This window comes from Pleurodeles waltl, chromosome 3_1, assembly GCF_031143425.1.
Source record: "Pleurodeles waltl isolate 20211129_DDA chromosome 3_1, aPleWal1.hap1.20221129, whole genome shotgun sequence".
NCBI lineage: Eukaryota > Metazoa > Chordata > Amphibia > Caudata > Salamandridae > Pleurodeles > Pleurodeles waltl.
The window spans coordinates 506182122-506198843 of NC_090440.1; positions in this window are offsets into that span (position 1 = coordinate 506182122).

The following is a 16722-nucleotide window of genomic DNA, read 5'->3' on the forward strand; positions in this document are numbered from 1 at the left end:
TTTTCAGTGGAAGTCAGGAGACTTTGGTTTTGCTAAAACAGTAGAATTTTCAAAACTTTACTCAGTTTTCCACAGTGAAGCTGAATGCCCCTGCATCCCTTCCCTATGACCATTTTATGTTCCTAGATATGGGTGTGACAGATTGTTTTAAAAACTTTGCCCGGAGAGGCTTGAGCACCGGATGGGGGATAGCAGCCACGCATGGTCACTGCCTTAGTGCCTCGAGTGGCTAATCAGGAAAGCAGGAACAGCTTCCACCTAACACCGCCTGCATGTTTTTCATGTATTTATTTATTTTAGCGTCATGGCGTTGCACCTTATAAAGCTCATGAATGTTTTTAATCTGCAGCTGTGAGGTCACAAATTTGGCAACTCTGAACACACATAAATAAAACCAGAAAACAACAGAACAAAAACTAAAAAACACAGCACATGAACCCAATAAAAGCAATCTATTTATTCCAAGTTAGTTTCATCAAATTCTTTAATATGTGCCTGTTCATTAAATATATTGTGACATCTTTTTTGTGTTGTCATTTTTTTATTGGTGAAATAAAACTGTATACAAATGCACAGTATAGTCTTCCGTGGATCAATACATAGAAAACATAGGAAACCATCAACTGACATGTAAGCAGAGATAAGGTGGAACGAAATGGTGAAGATGAAACACTATATCAGCGTACAACTATCTGGCGGGGGACAAGTCACTGCAGGGCCACTAAGGTATTGGTACATGCCAGAAGCATGTTGACCAGGGTATTAAAGGGTCCTGGTCCCTGAGCCATTCCAAGGGTTGTGCCCAGAGGCCATTGGTCATTGAAGAAGCAAGCCAAGCTGACCATCAGTCAAACTGAGCGCCATGCTGCTATGTTGAAAAAGATTGTAGGTGAGTGTTCGGAAGTGAGGTCTGGGTAGGGAGGGACACAGGGTTGTGCATTATGCAATAGGTCGTGACTGCGGGCCATCATTCTACGACTACAAGACCTTGTGTCCATACCATGATATAGGAGAGGGGGCTGTGGAAGCAAGGGTGTGGGAAACAGTATAAGAAAATGAGGAAGAGGGGTGTAGAGAAGAAGAAGGTAAGACACAGTAGGGGAGGAGAGGATGGGATAGGGTTATGAGGAAAGAGGAAGGGGAGCACCCAGCCTCCAGTGCTTTTTAAAGGGGCGTGGGAGGAGGGGGAGGCAGGAGGGAAAAGAACAGGTGAGTGGGTGGAAGGAGGGAGGGTGGAGACCAGATGAGGGGAAGGGAGCTGTGAGGATACCTGCCTAGAAAGAGGAGGAGGGGGAATTTATTTAGAGTTAGAGTGGTTGGGCAAGAAGTATGCTATGAGTTTTCCGTGAGAAAGGGTGCCCATGTCTGTTTATACTGGGTGATTTGGTCTTGCATTTGGTAGATGACGCATTCATACTCAGCAATCCAGATCATTGATACCATCCACTTTACTGGCATGGGGGGGCAGGGGACCCCAGTGACGGAGGATACAGATCTTGGCTGACGCGAGGGCTGTATGTAGTAAGCGACGCTGTGGCCAGGTAACCTCAGAGGTATCCCTCGTGTCGTGAAGAGTATGGAAGAAGAGGAGCGTGGTGTCCGGAGGGTCAGTAAAGCGCTAAGGGTGGAGCCTACAGCCTCCCAAAAGGGCCATATCAATGGACGGTCACATATGACATGGATCAAATCACATTGGGTCTTCAGACAGCGCCAGAAGTCGGCATGGGGTAAAAGACCTATTCTGTGCAATTTCGCAGGAGCCGGTACCAATCATTTAAAAAGATAAAACTTCAGGTATGCTTCTAGGATTTCTATGTCTAGGGTTTCTACTATATCCATCCAGTCCTCCGTTTCAAACTCCACCTGGAGACGTATCTTTCAGATAGAGTGTAGATTGTCGAGAATGGGTTGTGAATAATGGTGATGTGTGAGAACTCCACACAGGCCCACCATCACACCCTTGAAGCTGTCCCACGTCTTAAGGCAGGACAGTACAGGGGAGACCTGTAGGGTTAGAGGCGAGCCCCCATACTGCGTCAGAGACAACATTTGAGTTGCAGGTATTGCCACTTTTGATGGGGGTGGAGGCCATATTCCTCTTTCAGCCTTGCAAATGGTTTAATTTCATCATTCTTGATGATCTGATCCAAACATTCAATGCCAGCTGAGCTCCAGGGCTCCCAATGAAGGGTGGACTCTCCATGTATAGGCCAGTATTTCTCCATATTGGGGCCTGTGAATAAAGAGAAGGATGGATGGCTAGGAGGCGATGTGCCCTACGCCAGGCCACATGCATCGCCCTCAGCATTGGGTTGTCGGGACATGACTGAGGTGGGCCTGTTTTGTACAAGACACTAAGGGGGTCATTCCAACCCTGGCGCCAGGGTGGATGACCACGGAAGCACCGCCAACAGGCTGGCGGTGCTTCCCTGCCCATTGCCGCGGTCAGAAAAGGGGATCCGGCGGTTTCCCGCCGGATTTCCCCTGTCTGGGCTGAATCTCCATGGCGGCGCTGCTTGATTCCGACACCGTTCCTGCCACCCTGTTTCTGGCGGTTTTTACTGCCAGGAACAGGATGGCGGGAACGAGTGTCGTGGGGCCCCTGGGGGCCCCTGCACTGCCCATGCCACTGGCATGGGCAGTGCAGGAGCCCCCTAACAGGGCCCCACCATGATTTTCACTGTCTGCTTAGCAGACAGTGAAAATCGCGACGGGTGCAACTGCATCCGTCGCACCCCTACAACACCGCCGGCTCCATTCGGAGCCGGCTTCTATGTTGCAGGGCCTTTCCCGCTGGGCCGGCGGGCGCTCCTTTGGCGGGCGCCCGCCGGCCCAGCGGGAAAGCCAGAATGGCCTCCGCGGTCTTTTGACCGCGTAGCGGCCAAATGGCAGTGACCGCATGGCGAGAAGGACCGCCTAAGTCTGTCCTGGCTGGATAACAACATATGTTTTTTAATGACTCATTGTGGTGGATCCGTTGCTTCGGGTAGCATGTACGCTAACTGAGAAAGATGCAGGGCCAGGGCATAGTGTTCTACCGACCAAAGCGCCATGCCTCCATGGGAGCGATGCACCATTAACTTAGCTGACAATAAGCGGGGGCGGGAGTAGCCCACACAAAAGCTCTAATCACTGTGTCGATCAGTCTGAGGAGTTTGGATGGGTATCATACCTAGCATGTAGATGAAGCGTGGCAGTGTAACCATTCTCACCACCTAGACCTTCCCTCACATTGAAAGGCCCATTTGGGACAATTTTTGTAGTCATGCGGGTGATGAGTGTGTCTAGGTTGTCAGCTACTAGGAGTTCCAAACCTCGTTAATGACGATTTCCAGGTATTTGAGGTGGAGTAGCATCCTTCGGAAGGGGAAGTCGTGGATCATGCCCACATGGTGATATTGCAGAGGGCAGTGCTTCACTCTTGTCCCAGTTCACCCGATACCCAGAGAGGATTGAGAAGCAGTCAATAATCTTCAGTAGGGCCGGGAGGGAATGGCCCAGATCCACCAGGGTAGGTAGTATGTAATCTGCATAGAGGTAGAGTTTGGACACCGCCTGCAGAGGAATTCCAGTAATTGGAGGAGATTAGTGAATTGTGGCCACTAGCGGTTCCATGGCCATTAAAAATAGAAGTGGTGAGAGAGGGCTGCCTTGTCTCATTCCTCTGCATATTGGGAAGGGTTCTGACATAAGAGCACCACAGCTGACCTGCTCTGTGGGGCAATTGTACAGCAGTCATACCTTTGCAATGAACTGGTTGCCCAGGCCAAATTTCCACAAAGTTGTGAATATTTAGTCCCATTAGATACGGTCAAACTCTTTCTCAGCATTGAGGGGCAGTGCTAAGGCTTCATCCGGCATATTCCTGGCCTCCCATATGATGTGTGTGAGGGTGCGAAGGTGGTTTCTAGAGGTGTGGCCCATGGATGAACCCCACCTGAGTGTGATTTATTAGGGACGGGTTAACCTTATGTAGTCGGGACGCCAGGATGCTTGCAAGTATTTTGATATCCCCATTCAGGAGGGAAATAGAGCGATAGCTGCCACAGAGAAGGGGGGGTCTCTCCCCGGTTTGGGTAGCCCCTCAATCACCGCTCTGTTTCAAGTACAGCCAAGCTTTCCTTACCGGGTGGCTTCACGAAAGGCGATGTATAGGGAATCAACCACTTCCCTGCCAGCCCATTTATAGAATTCCACACGAAAGGCATCCTGCCCCGGTGATTTATGGTATGGGAGATTAGATATGACCTGTGCTATTTCGGTCTTGCTAATTTCCCCATCTAACAGGGCTTGACCCTCGTTCGACAGGTGTGGTGGACGGACCCCTCCCAGGAAGGCCTCCACTTGAGCGGGACTAGCTGCTATTTCCGGGGTATACAAACGCTTATAGAATGTTGCAAACTCGTTAACAATAGCCTGCGGTTGGGTCAGAAGTTCGCCGATAGAGGACAAGATAGCAGGGATGGCCTGAGCTGCTTCTTCTGGCAAAGCTGGGCTGCTAAGTGCCTGCCAGCTTTTTCCCCCTGTTCATAGTGGCGCCCCTGCAGACGTTGCCATGTATATTTGGCCTGGGACATGTACAGTTTGTTAAGTGCCACAAGAGCTCATTACAGGTGCTGGCGTGTTGGTAGTTAGGGTTGGGTTGTGTATTGAGGGGTGAAATGCACAATGTTACCCTCGAATTCTATCTAGTGAGCTATACTTTACTTATTGGCCTGCACAGCATCTTGCATCATTTGCCTGCAAATGGTTGCCTTTGCAACCGCCCACAATACTCTCTGGGATGAAACTGTACCCTTATTATCTCGCATGTAGGTGGAAACATGGGCCCGTATTTGTTCTTTGCCCTGGGGTGTGTGGTAGTGGTGTTCAGCTAAATGCCAGGGTTTACGAACCGGAGTAACCAGGCCTGTGTCAATAGTCAGCAGGATCGGAGAATAGTCCGAGAGGGCACACTCCAGTATTCAAAAGTCGCAAACCTGGGCCACTACATTTTGTGTCACCAGGAAATAGTCCAATCGCGTTCCATCTACTGGCGATAGGAATGTGTATTCTCTATCTTCTGGGTGTGTAAGCCTCCAGTGGTCCACCAGCCCGTGATCTGTGGACACATCCATCAATATTACCCTGTCCTGGTTGTTGCTGACATCTATGGGACCAGTCATGTTGAGAACTGCGTCACAACCTAAATTCCAGCCATCCCATATGATGTAGTGGGATGCTCTGATGTCAGTGAGGAGGTGGTTGATTTGGAGGAAAAACAAGCATTTGGAGCCCATAGGCGCCTAGACAGAATCGACGCAGAGCGAGAAGTCCCAAACCTTCAGTTTGGCGAACATGTACCTACCCTCTGGATCAGACCACATTTTGATCACTGGAGTGGGATTGCCACTCTGCATTTCCTGGGCGTCCCACCTCCCTCCGTTCGTGGCTTTGAGCAGCAACTGAAAGACATTTTCCCTACCCAGTCTCAAAGTAGTTTGCTGGATTCAGCTGCATCGAGATGCGTCTCCTGAGGAGAGCCACATCAGTCCCTTTTGACTGGAGGTACGAGAGTACTTTCTTATGTTTCATGTAACGAGTTAGGCCGTTCACATTCCAGGACAGGACCTTGAGTGGATGGGTGGAGAGAGGGACTGGCCGGCAATAGCAGCGGTGAGAGAACGTGGGGCAGGCTAGAACAGGAGAGAGGGGAGGAGGCACTGGTTGCGGCAGGGAGAGGGTGTCTGTGGTAGAGAGGGAGGAGGCTAGGATTGGCTGCTGGAGCAAGAGGCTCAACTTTCTTATATCTCGTTCAGTGAAAGGGAAGGAAAGAGGATGGGGGACGCCGGATGCCCAACTAGAGTGACTGTAGGAAGTTAGAGTGGGGTGAAGCACAAGGATGTATAAAGCAGGTGAGAAGGGAGGGAGAAAAACAAAAGGAAAAGAGAAAGGTAGGTTACGAAACCTGAAAGGGAGGAGAAGAAGGGTTCCAAGTGTGGATATGGGCGTATCCCCCGGGGTGGGACCTGTAGACTGTGGGTCTAAACCTGTGGAGCCAGCACTACCAGAGGGTCCCAGCAGGGGGCAGGACACACGAGGCAAACCATGGGGAGCCAAGCAGTGGCCAGGAAGGGGACACATGGGGATGGGGGGGCAATGTAAAATCAAATGTCAAACGCCTGGTGAAACCAGGCATGTTGTCACAGATTTGCAGAGAAAAAGGGGCAGTAGAAGGGGGACCGACCGGGCCACCGCTACTCAGATTGGCTTTGAATCTCCTGAGCGCCCAACCATGCAGGTGGGGGAGGGCATGGAGCCATCTGCATACACAGCCATGGGATCATGGTGGGCAGTGGCATTTGCAATAAACAATAACCAGCCTTGAACACTTTGGCTGCGCACCACTGGAACAGGTTGAACAGTAAAATATCATTAAACATCATAAAGCATGAATCATACGTCTCGGGGAATTATAGGCATGCATCATACGAATAGTGGCGTATTACACAACAGCAACAGCGGCGCAGTGCATCTTGTGGAACTCTGCTACAACCCTAATATGAATAGTCTGAGGCACCACTTGGGCGAGAGGTAAGGAAGAGAAAGAGAGAGGACAAAAAGAGACAAAACAGTACAATAGACATCATGTCTCAACTTGGCCATCTAGTGGGCTACATCTCTAACCTAACTCCAACATAACTAGGCTTTAATGCGTAAAAGCATGCAACAGTATACTCAGCTGTCCATTGAGCAGAGTTTCATGTTTCTCTGCACAGTCTCATCCCCATGGGTAGGCAGGACCCACGCTCCTGCTGAAATGACAGTTAGAGACATGATGAGGTTCCAGAGGAGAACGAGACTTGTAGAGACAAGAGACTTGTTGCTGCTTGTGGTGCACCACTGCTTGGAGCGCCAGGTCCCTATCTCCGTGAGGCCTTGAGAGTCTCTCCAGGTCCCTTCCTTTCTGATGTGAGTCACCATCGCGTCAAGGCTGTCTTCCCGAGGAGGTAGGTGAGGGTGATACATCCGGGGGGGCCTGTGGACTGCCCCGAGGTTCGTTCTGGGGGCGTCGTGTCCATAGCCTGGATTGCCAAACCATTCAGGAAGAGTCATAAGTCTTCCGGGTCATAGAAATCCTTTGACTTGCCGGTCTTGGTGATCCACATTTGTGCTGGTTCAAACAGCCCATATTTTACTTCCATTTGGCGGAGTTGAGGTCGAAGTGCCAGAAATGCCCTGTTGCGGTTGCTGGTCTCCTTTGAAAAGTCTGCGGCAATACGGACCTCGTATCCCTCTGTTCGGAATGGACTGTGGGAGCAAGCTGCCAAAAAGAGTTGTCGGGCCTGCCCATGCCGCAGTAGGCAGGCAATGGCCGGAAAAAGCAGGATTGCTCCATCCTCCCGCCACGGTCCCAGACAATGTGCCCTCTGAAATTCCAACAGAGGTTCAAAGGTTAGGCCTGTAATTGTAGGGAGGGTAGTCCGTAGAAAGTCTTGGATATCTGACCCCTCCATTTGTTCCGGAAAACCTAAGAAACAGACATTGTCTCAGTGGCTCCTGTCCTCCAGGTCGATGAGCTTACTACGTAGGTAAAGGAGCTCTTGATCCCACTCTGGTGTGGTATTCAGGTGGTCCTCCATAGTAGTCAAACGCTGTTATAGCCACATCACTCGGGCCTGAAAGCCCACGATATCCAAACGTATGGATTTGGTCTCAACTGCCAGTGTACAGATGGTAGAGGCCATTCCTTCCAGTCTGCGACCCACAGCCTTGATTTCCTGGAGTTTATGATCCATAGCGGTGTCCTGCACTAAACTAGCTAAGGTGGTAGGCAGGTCCGTCTGCTGCGGTCCCTTGGCAGAGGGCACTGAGCATGAGTGTTGGAGGGCTTCATAAAAGAGAAGTTGCTGGGCGGGCTTACTAGTCTAATTATTGGCAGATTTGCCGTTGGGCATCTCTAGATCTGGTCTTTGGGATCAGCTCCGTGACGTCGGCTTCGAGGAGCTATGTTCCTGGCGGGTATGCGAGCTACAGTACAGCAGAGGAGGTGGGGGGGCAGGACCCCAAGTTCTCAGCAACTGCAGGAGCCTGCTTAGTAGAAGCGCGATCGCTGTGCATGACCTGGTTCCGTCCTCGTCTTCTCCGTAACCTAGGCGGGGGCCAGGCTCTTCCTTCAAGAGTGTGTCAGCCCTCCTGCCCATGTGTACAAAGGTCCCCTCCTGTCCATCGCCCAATGTACAGAATGGGTGAGGGATCCACCACGTACTGCCCTGGGCCTCCGGCTTCAAGTGGGCCCCCCCTCGAGTGTCACATCGGTAATATGGCCCAGGCACACTCAGCCAGGCAGAGGATCACCACCCCTCTATGAGGACTGGCAGGCGGCATTTCTCGAGATATGGGCAGGGGAGTCAGATGCGGGCGCTGGCAGAACGTTGCCTCCTGATGTGTCCCCATGGGCAGTCTTGGCCCTTCAGTGGTCGAGGTAGGTGCTGGTACGTTTACGGCCCTTCTCGAATGCCTACACCATCATGTGAGGGCGATGCCGCTCGTCAGAGAGGGAGGATGTAATCGGGGGTGTAGGAGGATCCTGGCGTTGTTGTGGGACTGTCCCCGGTAAGCAAATGTGTAATCTCTCCGATGCCTGGCTGCCCACGGCCTGCTGCCCTCCAATATTGCGGGTGTAGGCAACCCACCATATCCAATTGGTCCTCCAAGGGGGGGCGGAGCTCCCATCTGCCGAGGCTGCTAGTGTGGTTTGCCCTCTGGGCGGCTGCTGCGGTGATGCAGGCAGGGGGGCCTCAGTTCCAGTAATGAGCCTCTTAGGTGCAGCCACACCCCCCCTGGCCATCTGGTATCATTGCTCCATCTGTGGGGGCACCCAGGTTGTGTCCACAGGTCCCAGCCACTCCCCAGGCACCTTTACCACGTCCAGGGCCCCTGGTGCATGGAGATCCAGAGTCAGTCAGCCATCAGAGTCTGTGGACAGACCACGGCCCCATATTGTGATATCTTATTAGGTGGGCTGATCTGCCAGTTGTCCAATCAATTGTGAATGTAAAATTCAATCTAAACAATTAGCTTTAAGCGGATATTATGAGGATAGCTCACTTTTTCTAAAAAGATTGCACTAGAGCAATGTTGGTATGTGGTGAGCACTCCCTAATTCCACAATGGCATTAAACCCCTCTCTGCATTTGCCTCCAGACACCCCCAGGAAGTTTAAATAACTATTATAGAATTAACTATAACAGAGACATTTATTTTTAATATTTAAGCAAAGAACAACATATAGCTCATCAGTCTCTCACGCCAAATCATGAGTCATGTAAAATGCTTACCTACCCTAGAGGCCGGGAACTTACAACCCACAGACACTTTCCTCCTTCTCCACCCCATTTACAAAATGGCAATACCTGAAAAGTTATTAAAAATGCACTTATTCTGTCCTCACTTTGATAGCGCTAGTTGGGCTAATAAGGCTCAATGCCCAATGGGCGTGGCCCATGGCAGTGCCCTGAAGGCATTGCAGTAGGGTTGTGGGAGTATGTCATGGCTTTTCTCGAGATTGATGGGCATAACCAAAGAATGTACCCTGCTGTCTTATTGGGTGTTTCATTGTCCCAAAGGTGAGGCTCAAGCACGTCCCGTGAAAGAATGACACTGTCACAATTTACATACTATCCTTCCTTATTCTGCTAATGTCTCTCTAGCAATTGCCAGTCTGTATCCACAGGAGCCTGTCATGGACCATGTTGCCCTTGCTCTAGTCAAGCTCTTTGTCACCCCTCTTCTTGCTTTCCTCTTCCCCAAAGGAAGAGGTGTTTTGGCCATCCATTCACGTGATCTTACCAAATATATGCATGTTAGTTGTATAATTGGATAAATGGAACATGGGTGCATACTTATTCTATTCATAGATTTATTGCTTTTACCTAGATCAAATCACAAGTGCACAGATGTCATTGCATTCTAGTTTATATTCAAAATGAAATTTTGTGTGGGTGACGCATTTCCACAAGGTGTAATCACACTCTTTTTTTCCTGAATTCTGATCTTTGAGTTTAAAAAATGTGTACTTTTCAGTAGTTCCTTTGCAGTTGTTTTCATTGTTGATTTCCATAATTAAATTGTTAGTTATTTTGGTTAGCCTTGATTGATCCCGTATCACAGCAATGGATCAAATATAACAGTGTACCGGTGTAGGAATGGGCTTTGTTATCATAGGTCATTTTGTTTAATTAATTTGGGACTTACCTGATGCAACAAGTATACAATACTTTGCAATCGTCTAGTTGATTTTCATCAGACCCCTTTTTCAATGTACCACTTAACCATATAATGATCACAACCCCATATGCATACTGGAAATAAGGTTAGGGTACTTCTGGACAGTCTCCTCAGGCACCGGGAGTCCCATGTCTGCAAGAATATGGTACACAAGAAAATGTTTGATGTTAATGGTTGCACTCACAATTCAGAGCTTATAAACAAATTCAAAAAGCACGATGACCTGGAATTCAGTTGCATTGAAGTCACACACGACAAATTGATTCGGAAACGTCCATAGCCTTTAACAGGGGGATTCAGAAAATGATTATGAACACTAACAAATGTTTGTGGTGCATAATATCATACAGCACACAGGCATTCAAATCGTACTCTAGAAGTTCCAAAGCCAGATCCCTGTCATGTCACTTTTTATGAGTATGCCCTTGTGAAAAAAATACAGGATATCAGCTAACTACTAAAACATTAAACTAATTTTGCATAATTTTGCATAAGATTTTCTTTGCGACATTCTACAAAAAAAATAACCGATTTTTTTCAAATCACTAGGAGGGTTCCATGTAAAAACGTAATCGTCAGAAACATTGTCTGACATAAGGAAAATGACCTAAATATTCTTTACAAAAATATATATAAATATATATAAATATGTTTACATAAACACCATCGGTAGCATGACCACGTGTCTATAGACATAGATGAACTATCCCTGGTAGAGAAGTACAATAGCGTCCAAATCACTGAGTGCTCTCGATCTATCCAAAGAAAGCTTTATATCTGTTAATTTTAACCCTAATGATGTATCCAATGATAACAAAAGTAAGAAGTCTAAACCTGTTCAAAGTCAAAGAATAAAACATTTCTAATGGGGGCTATGTTAGTTTAAACTCTGAGACAACGTTCAAAGAATATGATCCAATAAAACCCCATTGGGCAAGTTCCAGGATAAAACAACACCCTTGAATGGGCATGACGCTGTAAAGAGTACATGTACTGCAATAAAACGAAAAAAAAATCACTGACTCAACTAAACTCCAAGATGCCCTAAAAAAAACTTTAAATGTGAAACAGTGAAAAACGTATCCGTCCAGATTCTCAGACATCCCGGTGTGAGTTGGAAGAAAAGCGCAAGGAGCTCCCACCAAATTACTTCCCCACATCTCATATGAGATTCCCTTCCTTTCTCACTGTAGTAAACAGAATAAATATACAGACTAGAAAATGGTGTAATGAACCAACCGCAGAGAAAAAAGTTTGTACAGGTGTATGGAAGTTCCAAAACATCATTGACCACCAAGGTGATCTCTCAGATCCTCTCCAGTATTCTATCCTTGTGGACCCTTAGGTGGTCATTCTGACCTCGGCGGTAAAGGGCGCCTACCACCGGTCAGAAATCCTCCATAATCCCGCCGCGGTCGCGGAAACCCGCCACGGTCATTCTGACCCGCAGAAGGCAAACCTCCGAAAATCCGACAGCCACAACAGACCGCCAGACCAGCGGTCGGCGGAAAAGTGGAGGTGACAAAACCTCCACCGTCACGCCAACAGAAATACGCCCATGCCATTACGACCCACGAATCCACGCGGCGGTCTTTCAAACGCGGTATTCCATTGGCGGGACACACCGCCGCGGTCAGAATACACACAAACGAACAAAACTCAGCCACATTGGCCGATTTGAATTCCACACACCTGATACACATACACACACCACTCCCACACACACAATACAATATAAAACACACACCCACATCACCCACAAACCCCTACGACCAAAAATTCTGAAAGAAGGCCAGAGCGAGACACCACCATCCACAAACTAGCAGCCACAGCCACTCAACACCATCACCCACACACTATCCACACACAAAACAACACACACCACCACACTCAACACACTTAACTACACATACTCCACCCCACACATCACACACACCACCCCATGGCACCCCAAAGACACCCCCGCTTCTCAGACGAAGAACTCAGGGTCATGGTGGAGGAAATCGTTCGGGTAGAGCCCCAGCTGTTCGGCACACAGATCCAATACACCAGCATTGCCCGGAGGACGGAGCTATGGCAGAGGATTGTCGACAGGGTCAACGCTGTGGGACAGCACCCCAGAAATCGGGAAGACATCAGGAAGCGATGGAACGACCTACGGGGGAAGGTGCGTTCCATGGTATCCAGGCACAACATCGCCGTGCAGAAGACTGGCGGAGGACCCCCACCTCAACCCCCACAATTTACAACATGGGAGGAGGAAGTCTTGAACATCCTGCATCCTGACGGCCTCGCAGGAGTCGGCGGAGGAATGGATACTGGTAAGTTGAAGCTTCAATACTGCTTCCCCCCCACCTGCATGCCAAATCATACCCCAACCCTCACCCCCATCCTCGAACCCCACCCTCACCCCCACCCCCATCCTCACCCCCACCCTCACCCCCACCACCATCCTCACCCCCACCACCATCCTCAACCCCACCCCCAGCACACCTATTCCCTGCCAATGTCTCACCATCACAACCCACACATCCAAAAACCTAGGCCTGCATGCGTCCACTAAGCATGGACACCCATCACCAAAGCATGCCCAATGCATATACACATCCCCCCCACAAGCCACCCTCACCAAAGCCCCCACACACGAATGCCAGCACTTGGGGACACGGGAACCCACAGATACACCCATATGCCACACATTGAAACTATAACCATACCTCTATACCCCTGCAGGACCCGACCGTCAACACACCGCCGCGGAGGGCCCAGAATTCTCCACACCCCCCACCCAAGAGGCCGTCAGCGATGACAGCAGCTCTGTCGACCTGGACACCGATGACCAGCCCGGACCATCGGGGACCTCTGGACAGTCGGTTCCCCTCACACAGGCCCAGGCCACTACAGACCCAAACCCCTCTGGGAACACCAGCACAGCTCCCACCCAGCGGGCCCATGCCTCTGTCTCCAGGGCGCGTCAATCTGCGGTGTGTCTACCACTACAGGGCACCCAGGATAACCCACCACCCCAACAACAACAGGGACCTGGGGGCAGTGGTAGTGGGCACACCGGCCAGGGGGCAGAGGCCCAGGGAAACAGGGCAACTCGGAGGGCAGCTGTGCGACAGGGGGGGGACGGGCCCAGGGAACCCACTCTCCACGAGGCCCTCACCACCATCATGGGAGCATACAACCGCTCCCAGGAGACGATGGCGACGGTACTGGCCCGGTTCCAGGAGATCCAGGTACTGCAGGAGGAACACTATCGGGGGTACAGGGAGGACATCAGAGCCCTCACCTCCACCCTGGTTACCATGGTAGGGCTGCTGCAGGACCTCCTCAACACCAGGACGGACACTCAACAACACCAAAGGGCCCCTGCCACTAGCCTGGACCAAGAACAGCCAACCACCTCCGCCGGCGCTAGTGGACAGGAGGCCCCCGCACAGCAGCAGCCCACCAGACCCCCACCTCCTGCAGGAGAAGAACCACCCCGCAAGAGGGCCCTGAGATCTCGCAAGAAGACAGAGTAGGATGTCAAGACACCCGCCAGCAAAGGATACCACCTGATGTCATCCCACTGTCCCACATTGTCACCCTGTCCATCCTTGAACTGCCCATGCTCCATCTCTCCACAGGCCTCTGGACAATGCACCTGTGTGACTGTTACTCTGGACTCTGCCATGGACATTCCTTCACCATAGCCCCCACCCACTTGAAACCACCCATCCCATTTTGAGCACTTAAATAAACACCTATTTTGCACAAAACTATCTGGAGTCTGGCTGTGATTTCAAAATATTGTAATTGACATGACAGTGCAAATATGTCCTTGTACATAGTGAAGTCAACAAACAGCTGCCACAAAGCTGTAGTCCATGGGGAAACGAAGCACAGGACTCGTAGTGGGGACCCCAGATCTGAAATAGGGAGGGAAAAGCCACAACTCAGTCATCATACACTGGGGCAAATAGACAGGCAGCAGAGATGCAGGAGAGTAGTTCACATTTACTAAATTATCTTTGAATTGTTACCTGTGTCCTATTGGAAGTACTGTTCAATGATTCTGTCCCTGTTGTCTGTTTCAGCCCCGTCGTCTTCCTCCTCGTCACTCTCCTCAGGTTCCACCGCTGCCACAACACCACCGTCTCGACCATCCTCCTGCAGGAAAGGCACCTGGCGGCGCAAAGCCAGGTTGTGAAGCATGCAGCAGGCCACGATGATGTGACACACCTTCTTAGGTGAGTACATTAGGGATCCACCTGTCATATGCAGGCACCGAAACCTGGCCTTTAGGAGGCCAAAGGTGCGTTCGATCACCCTCCTAGTACGCCCATGGGCCTCATTGTACCGTTCCTCTGCCCTGGTCCGGGGATTCCTTACTGGGGTCAGTAGCCACGACAGGTTGGGGTACCCAGAGTCCCCCAATAGCCATACACGGTGTCTCTCTAGCTGTTCCATCACGTAAGGGATGCTGCTATTCCTCAGGATGTAGGCGTCATGCACTGACCCTGGGAATTTGGCATTTACATGCGAGATGTACTGGTCAGCCAAACACACCACCTGGATGTTCATTGAATGGTAACTTTTTCTGTTCCTGTACACCTGCTCCCTGTCTCTTGGGGGAACCAAAGCCACATGGGTCCCATCAATGGCACCAATGACGTTGGGAATATGTCCAAGGGCATAGAAATCACCTTTCACTGCAGCCAATTCGCCCACCTCAGGGAAAAGGATGTAGCTCCTCACGTATTTCATCAGGGCAGACAACACTCTGGATAACACCTTCGAAAACATGGGCTGAGACATCCCAGAAGCAATTCCCACTGTTGTCTGAAATGACCCACTTGCCAAGAAATGGAGTACTGACAGGACCTGCACCAGAGGGGGAATCCCTGTGGGTTGGCGGATGGGGGACATCAGGTCGGGCTCCAGCTGGGCACACAGTTCATGGATAGTGGCACGGTTAAGACGGTAGGTCAGGATAATGTGGCGTTCTTCCATTGTCGACAGGTCCACCAGCGGTCGGTACACGGGAGGATTCATCCGTCTCCTCGCCAAACCCAGCGGACGGTGCCTAGGAAGGACAACATGGAGCACACAGTCAAGCAACCCACAGGTACGTACTCACAGCTAGCACAGTAAACGATTCTCTATGCAGTGAATGGCGTGTCTGAGTGGCTATGCAAGGCCTAGGCCTGTGTGACGCAGTTGAAATTGAGCCATGTGGACCCTCGAAATGGCGGCTGCCTGACCTGTGAAGTGTGACAATGGGATGTGAGGTCAATGCGCTGGCGTGGCACACCGCGGCGGGCGGCGGGCGAAGACCGCGGCGCGAAGCCGCATTGGTTAACATTGAAGCCTATGGGTTTCAGGAGCCAATGGCGAAGGGCGCCGGCGGTGGCGGTACGCACCGCCGCGGTACGCACCGCCGCGGACGTGACCGCCATTTTCTATCTACTTATCCACTTGCGACTTGAACTTTCACAGGAGAGGACCTATACTGCAAGTGTTGCTGTGACCTCGGTCTGGAAGGGACAATGGCTGCTGCGCCTGGGGAAAGGGCCCCTGCCTTCACTGGAGAGGAGTTGGAGAAACTTGTGGATGGGGTCCTCCCCCAGTATGCGCTACTCTACGGTCCTCCAGACCAACAAGTGAGTTTAATTCAATCTGGATTTGGGGCCAATGGCTGGCTTGGGGGCCTGGCGGGGGGCCTGGCGGGGATGGGGGGGCATGTTGGGGCTGGCGGGGGGCCTGGCGGGGATGGGGGGCATGTTGGGGCTGGCGGGGGGCATGGCGGGGGGCCTGGCGGGGATGGGGGGCATGTTGGGGCTGGCGGGGGGCATGGCGGGGGGCCTGGCGGGGTGGGGGGCATGTTGGGGCTGGCGGGGGGCCTGGCGGGGGGCCTGGCGGGGATGGGGGGCATGTTGGGGCTGGCGAGGGGGCCTGGCGGGGATGGGGGGCATGTTGGGGCTGGCGGGGGGCATGGCGGGGGGCCTGGCGGGGATGGGGGGCGTTGGGCCACTGGCAACGAAAATGCAGACAAACTTGAACGTGGTATTTCTCCCTCCCTGTACGTGTCACATAGGTCCGCGCCCATGAGAAGATCGGGATTTGGCGTGCCATCGCCAAGGAAGTCCGGACCCTGGGGGTCCACCATCGACGGGGCACCCACTGCCGCAAGAGGTGGGAGGACATCCGCCGCGGGACCAAGAAGACCGCCGAGTCTCTGCTGGGGATGGCCTCCCAACGTAGGCGGGGTGCCTGCCGTCAACTGACCCCCCTGATGTTCCGGATCCTGGCGGTGGCCTACCCTGATTTGGATGGGCGCGTGAGGGCAGCACAGCAGACACAAGGGGGTGAGTACAAGCATTATCTACTCTGTTGTCGCGCAGTGGAGGTGTCTGGGTGGGGGAGGAGGGCTGTGGGTCCCCCTAGGCCAGGGCGATATCTGTA